Source organism: Rhinopithecus roxellana, chromosome 14 (assembly GCF_007565055.1).
Source record: "Rhinopithecus roxellana isolate Shanxi Qingling chromosome 14, ASM756505v1, whole genome shotgun sequence".
Taxonomy (NCBI): Eukaryota; Metazoa; Chordata; class Mammalia; order Primates; family Cercopithecidae; genus Rhinopithecus; species Rhinopithecus roxellana.
This window is the reverse complement of record NC_044562.1, coordinates 26154151-26160376: the sequence shown is the minus strand read 5'-3', so window position 1 is coordinate 26160376 and position 6226 is coordinate 26154151. Positions and strand designations below refer to the sequence as shown.

At 43.7% G+C, this 6226-nt stretch overlaps 1 pseudogene across 1 annotated transcript; it reads right to left on the bottom strand.

The window, feature by feature from the left end:
• Nucleotides 1-4508: 4508 nt before the first annotated feature.
• On the bottom strand, nucleotides 4509-5497 carry LOC104656441 (annotated as a pseudogene). The gene has a single exon (XR_747124.2). The product of XR_747124.2 is annotated as a 60S ribosomal protein L5 pseudogene (transcript).
• Between the last annotated feature and the right edge of the window lie 729 nt (nucleotides 5498-6226).

The window sequence follows — 6226 nt, the reverse complement described above, 5'->3', positions numbered from 1 at the left end:
GGCCCACTGTGAATGAGGTGGAAATGCCTGATCTCCCTTGGTTTTAATGTAGAGGAAGGGATCCAAAGACTTAGGGAGATTGGAATGCTAGAGTGGATTAGTCACTTTAGACCTACTCATCCTAACTGGGAGGGTCCAGAAGACACACCCTTCACCAATACCTTGTGAAATAGATTTGTGAGGGGAGCACCTGCATCCTTGAAGAGCTCTGTGATTGCTCTTCTCTGTGCACCAGCTCTTACAGGGGGAACCACAATCACTCAAGTAGAAAATTTAAATGCAATGGGAATAATTAGATCCTGGGGTGGCAGGAGCCAAGTGGCAGCATTCAACCGTCAAAGGCAAGGTGGGTGTAGTTACTGTAATGGAGAGCAGAGGGAAAGCAGCAATCAGAATAGTCTGACTCATGTCAAGCTTTCGCATTGGCTAATTAATCGCAGTGGTCCTAGAAGTGAAATTGACAGGACACCTACTGCATTCTTAATTTGTATAAGCAGAAAACTTCCAGGCTGAGTGACCAAAAGACAAATTTGAATTATTAAAAACAGAGAATCATAGTCCCTCAATCAACTATCAGACTTGAGCCAGTTTACAGACACAGGATCCCCTGAATGAAGGGGGTGCTGGGTCCCCTTGAAGAAGGACTCCACTACGGTACCAACAATTTAGGCTGTTAATCTTTCTCTCATCCTTTCCCAAGACCTCTGTCCTTTTACCAGGGTAACTGTGCATTGCGAAAGGGAAATGATCAGACCTTTCAGGGACTACTGGACACTGGCTCTGAGCTGATGTTGATTCCAGGGGACCCAAAACATCATTGTGGTCTTCCAGTTAAAGTAGGGGCTTATGGAGGTCAGGTAATGGAGTTTTAGTTCAGGTCTGACTTACAGTGAGTCCAGTGAATCCCACAGGACTCATCCTGTAGTCATTTCCCCAGTGCCGGAAGGCATAATTGGCATAGACATACTTAGCAGCTGGCAGAACCCCCACATTGGTTCCCTGACTGGTAGGGTGAGGGCTTTCATACTGGGAAAGGATAAATGAAAGCCCTTAGGGCTGCCTCTACCTAGAAAAATAGTAAATTAAAAAAACAATATTGCTTCCCTGGAGGGGTTGCAGATATTAGTGCCACCATTAGGGACTTGTAAAACGCAGGGGTGGTGATTCCCACCGCATCCCCGTTCAACTCTCCTATTTGGCCTGCACAGAAGACAGGATGTATCTTAGAGAATGACAGTGGATTATCGTAAGCTTATCCAAGTGGTGACTCCAATTGCAGTTGCTGTACCAGGTGTGGTTTTATTGCTTGAGCAAATTAACACAACTCCTGATACCTGGTATGCAGCCGTTGATTTGGCAAATTCTTCTTTCTTCATTCCTGTCCATAAGGCTCACCAGAAGCAATTTGCCTTCAGTTGGCAAGACCAGCAATACACCTTCACTGTCTACCTCAGAGGTATATCAACTCTCTGGCTTTGTGTCATAATCTTGTTTGCAGAGATCTTGATTACTTTTCTCTTCCACTAGACACCACACTAGACCATTACATTGATGACATTATGCTGATTGGATCCAGTGAGCAAGAAGTAGCAAACACACTGGACTTATTGGTGAGACATTTGCATGCCAGAAGATGGCAAACAAACACAACTAAAATTCAGGAAACTTCTACCTCAGTAAAATGTCTAGGGGTCCAGTGGTGTGGGGCTTGTTGAAATATTCCTTCTAAGGTGAAGGATAAGTTGCAGCATGTGGCCTCTTTCACAACCAAGAAAGAAGCACAACACCTAGTGAGCCTACTTGGATTTTGGAGGCAACACATTTCTCATTTGGGTGTGTTACTCTGGCCCATTTATCAAGTGACTAGAAAGGCTGCCAGTTTTAAGTGGGGTTCAGAAGAGGAGAAGGCTCTGCAACAGGTCCAGGCTGCTGTGCAAGCTGCTCTGCCACTTGGGCCATATGACCCAGCAGATTCAATGGTGCTTGAGGACAGGAATCCTATTTGGAGCTGTTGAAGGCCCCCATAGGTGAATCACAGTGAGTCCCTGCCATCTTTTGCAGATAGCTACTCTGCTTTTGAGAGACAGCCCTTGGTCTGTCACTGGGCTTTGGTAGAAACTGAACTTTTGACTATGTGTCATTAAGTCACCATGCAACCTGAACTGCCCATCATGACCTGGGTGCTTTTGGACCCATCTACCCATAAAGTGAGGCATGCATGGCAGCATTCCATCATCAAATGGAAGTGGTATATATGAGATCAGGCTTGAGGAGGTCCTGAAGGCACAAGTAAGTTACATGAGTAAGTGGCTCAAATGCCTATGGTCCCCACTGCTGCCACCCTGCCTTCTGTCCTCCAGCCTGCACCAATGGCCTTATGGGGAGTTTCCAATGATCAGTCAACAGAGGGAGAGAAGACAGGGGCCTGGTTGTCAGATAGTTCTGCACGACATGCAAGCACCACCCAAAAGTGAACAGCTGAAGCACTTCAGCACCTTTCTAGGACATCTCTGAAGGACCTTGGTGAAGGGAAATCTTCCCAATAGGCAGAACTTTGAGCAATGCACCTGGTTGTGCACTTTGCTTGGAAAGAGAAATGGCCAGATGTGTGATTATATACTGATTCAAGGGCTGTAGCCAATGATTTGGCTGGATGGTCAGGGACTTGGAAGAAGCATGATTGGAAAACTGGTGACAAAGAAATCTGAGGCAGAGGTATGTGGATGGACCTCTTTGAGTAGTCAAAAACTGTGAAGATATTTGTATCTCATGTAATGCTAACCAAAGAGTGACTTCAGCAGAGGAGTATATTGCATGTATATTATACATGTATATTATGTATATAATGCATGTATATTATACATAATAATATTTACATATATAATGCATTATATATAAAATGCATGTGTATTGCATGTATATTATGCATGTTTATTGTGTATGTAATGCATGTATATTATGGATATAATTATATATATACATAATACGTAATATAAATGCAGTATAATGCATGTATATTATGAAGTCATGTTTATATTAAGTACTATCTACATGATTTTAATAATCATGTAGATAAGATGACTCATTCTGTGGACACCACTCAGCTCTTTCCCAGCCAACCCTGTCATCACCCAATGGGCCCATGAACAAAGTGGCCATGGTGGCAGGGATGAAGGTTACACCTAGGCTTGGCAACATGAACTTCCACTAGCCAAGGCTGACCTGCCTACCGCCACTGCTGAGTGCCCAATTTGCAAGCAACAGAGACCAACACTGAATCTTAGATATGACACCATTCCGGGGGGTGATCAGACAGCTATTTGGTAGCAGGTTGATTATATTGGACCTCTTCTATCATGGAAAGTGAAGTGGTTTGTCCTCTTCAGAATAGACACTCTGGCTATGGGTTTCCCTATCCTACATGCAATGCTTCTGCCAAGATTACCATCCATGGACTCATGGAATGCCTTATCCAGTGTCATGGTATTCCACACAGTATTGCCTCTAACCAAGAAACTCATTTTTGTGGCTAAAGAAGTGTAACAGTGAGCTCATGCTCATGGGATTCACTGGTCTTACCACATTACCCGTTATCCAGCAGCTGGATTGATAGAACGGTGGAATGGTCTTTTCAAAACAAAATTACAATGCCAACTAGGTGAAGATACTGTGCAGGGCTGGGGCAAAGTTCTCCAGAAGGCTGTGTATGCTCTGAATCAGTGTTCAATATATGGTACTGTTTTTCCCACAGCCAGTATTCACAGGTCTGGTAATCAAGGGGTGAAAGTGGAAGTGGCACCTCTTACCATCATCTCTAGTGACCCACTAGCAAAATTTTTGTTTCCTGTTTTGACGACATTACATTATCCTGGCCTAGAGGTCTTAGTTCCAGAGGGAAAAATGCTGCCACCAGGAGAGACAACAATGATTCCATTAAACTGGAAATTAAGATTGCTGCCTGGACACCTTGGGCTTCTACCTCTAAGTCAACAGGCTAAGAAGGGAGTTACAGTGCTGGCTGGGGTGATTGACATGGACTATCAAGATAAAATCAGTCTACCACTCCACAATAGAGATAAGGAAGAGTATGTATGGGATGCAGGAGATTCCATAGAGCATTTCTTAGTATTACCATGCCCTGTGATTAAGGTCAATTGAAAACTACAATGACCCAATACAGGCAGTACTACAAATGGCACAGACCCTTCAGGAATGAAGGTTTGGGTTAATCCACCAGGTAAAGAACCATGGTGGCTGAGGTGCTTGCAGAAGGCAAAAGGAATACAGAATGTGTAGTAGAAGGTAGTCATCAATACCTGCTATGACCATATGACAGAAATGAGAACTGTAATTGTCATGAATATTTTCCCCTTATTTTGTTAAGAATATGTCGTGCATGTATACACTCGTACTAAGAAAATATCTTCATTTTGCTTCCTTTCTTTTTTTTTCTTTTTTTTTTTTTTTTTTTTTTTAGTTTCTGTCTGTACGTTTATTGTCTGTATCTGAAAAATCATCATATTGTTTGGTTTAGCTCTCAGCAGCCCGCTCCTGAGCTCTGAGGAAGCTTGCCTTCTTTTGAGCTACCCGATCCTTCTTCTGAGCGAGAGACATTTTGGGCCAGTTCCACCTCTTCTTTTTAACTTCTTTCTTGGGCTTCTTTTCATAGACTGGATTCTCTCGTATAGCAGCATGGGCTTTCTTATACATCTCCTCCATCATGTCTGGAGTTACACTGTTCTTTATGTATTGAGAGAACTGTTTCTTGTAAGCATCTTCATCTTCTTCCATTAAGTAGCGCATATAATCTGCAACATTCTGGCCCATGATGTGCTTCCGGTGTACTTCTGCATTAAATTCCTTGCTTTCAGAATCATAACCAGGGAATCGTTTGGTACTGTGAGGGATAGACAAGCCTCCATCCACAGCTCCCTTCAGGGCGCCAAAAACTTTATTGCCAGTGGTAGTTCTGGCAAGGCCTGCATCCAAATAGCAGGTAAAGGCACCTGGCTGACCATCAATGCTTTCCACATTGTATTCATCGCCAGTCACCTCCACTTGGCCTTCATAGATCTTATCCATGCCAAACCTATTGAGAAGCCTGCGGGCCAGCAGCAGGCCAGTACAATATGCTGCAGCATAATTTGTCAGGCCAACCTTCACACCATATTTTGGCAGTTCGTGTGCATATGCTGCGCAGACTATCATATCCCCCTCTATACGGGCATAAGCAATCTGACAAATGATATCTCTGTTTGTTACACGAACTATCATCCTGTATTTGGGTGTGTTGTATTTATTTTTATCCTGTATCACCAAGCGTTTCCGAGCATAGTAATCAGTTTTACCCTCTCGTCGTCTTCTAAATTTCACTTGGTATCTCTTAAAGTAGGCCTTATTCTTAACAACTTTAACAAACCCCATCCTGCGGAACAGAGACCCGCGTCCGCAGCTCGACAGAGACCTGCAGGCCCAGCGGCGCTAGGGGTGGGGGGGAAAGGGCTTGCTTCCTTTCTTTTTCCTTTATCATGTTACATAAGATTTATTGACTTCATATCAGCATTTAAGTGTTGTTAACTTTATGTAATAGCATTTAGGTTAAGGATTAGTGTGCTTCCGGTTGTACAAGAATAGCTATATTATGTTAGGTGTAACGATGATCTTATAATTGTCTTTATTTGAAGATTATGTATAATTTCAGGAGATGTGTATGGGTTCAAGTTGACGAGAGGTGGGCAATGATGGTTAATATTAAGTGTCAACTTGATTGAAGGATACAAAGTATTGTTCCTGGGTGTGTCTGTGAGGGTGTTGCCAAAGGAGCTTAACATTTGAGTCAGTGGATTGAGAGAGGCATACTAACCCTCAGTGTAGGTGGGCACTATCCAATCAGCTGCCAGAACAGCTACAATAAAGCAGGCAGAAGAAGATGGGAGAAGCCAACTTGCTGAGTCTTCCAGGCCTTCATCTTTCTCCCGTGCTGGATGCCGCCTGTCTTCGAACATCAGACTCCAGGTTCTTCAGCTTTTGGACTCTTGGACTTACACCAGTGGTTTGTCTGGAGCTCTTGGGCCTTCCACCACAGACTGAAGGCTGCACTGTTGGCTTCCATACTTTCGAGGTTTTGGGACTCGCACTGGCTGCCTTGCTCCTCAGCTTGCAGACAGCCTATTATGCGACTTCACCTTGTGATGGTGTGGGTCAATACTCTTTAATAAACTGCACT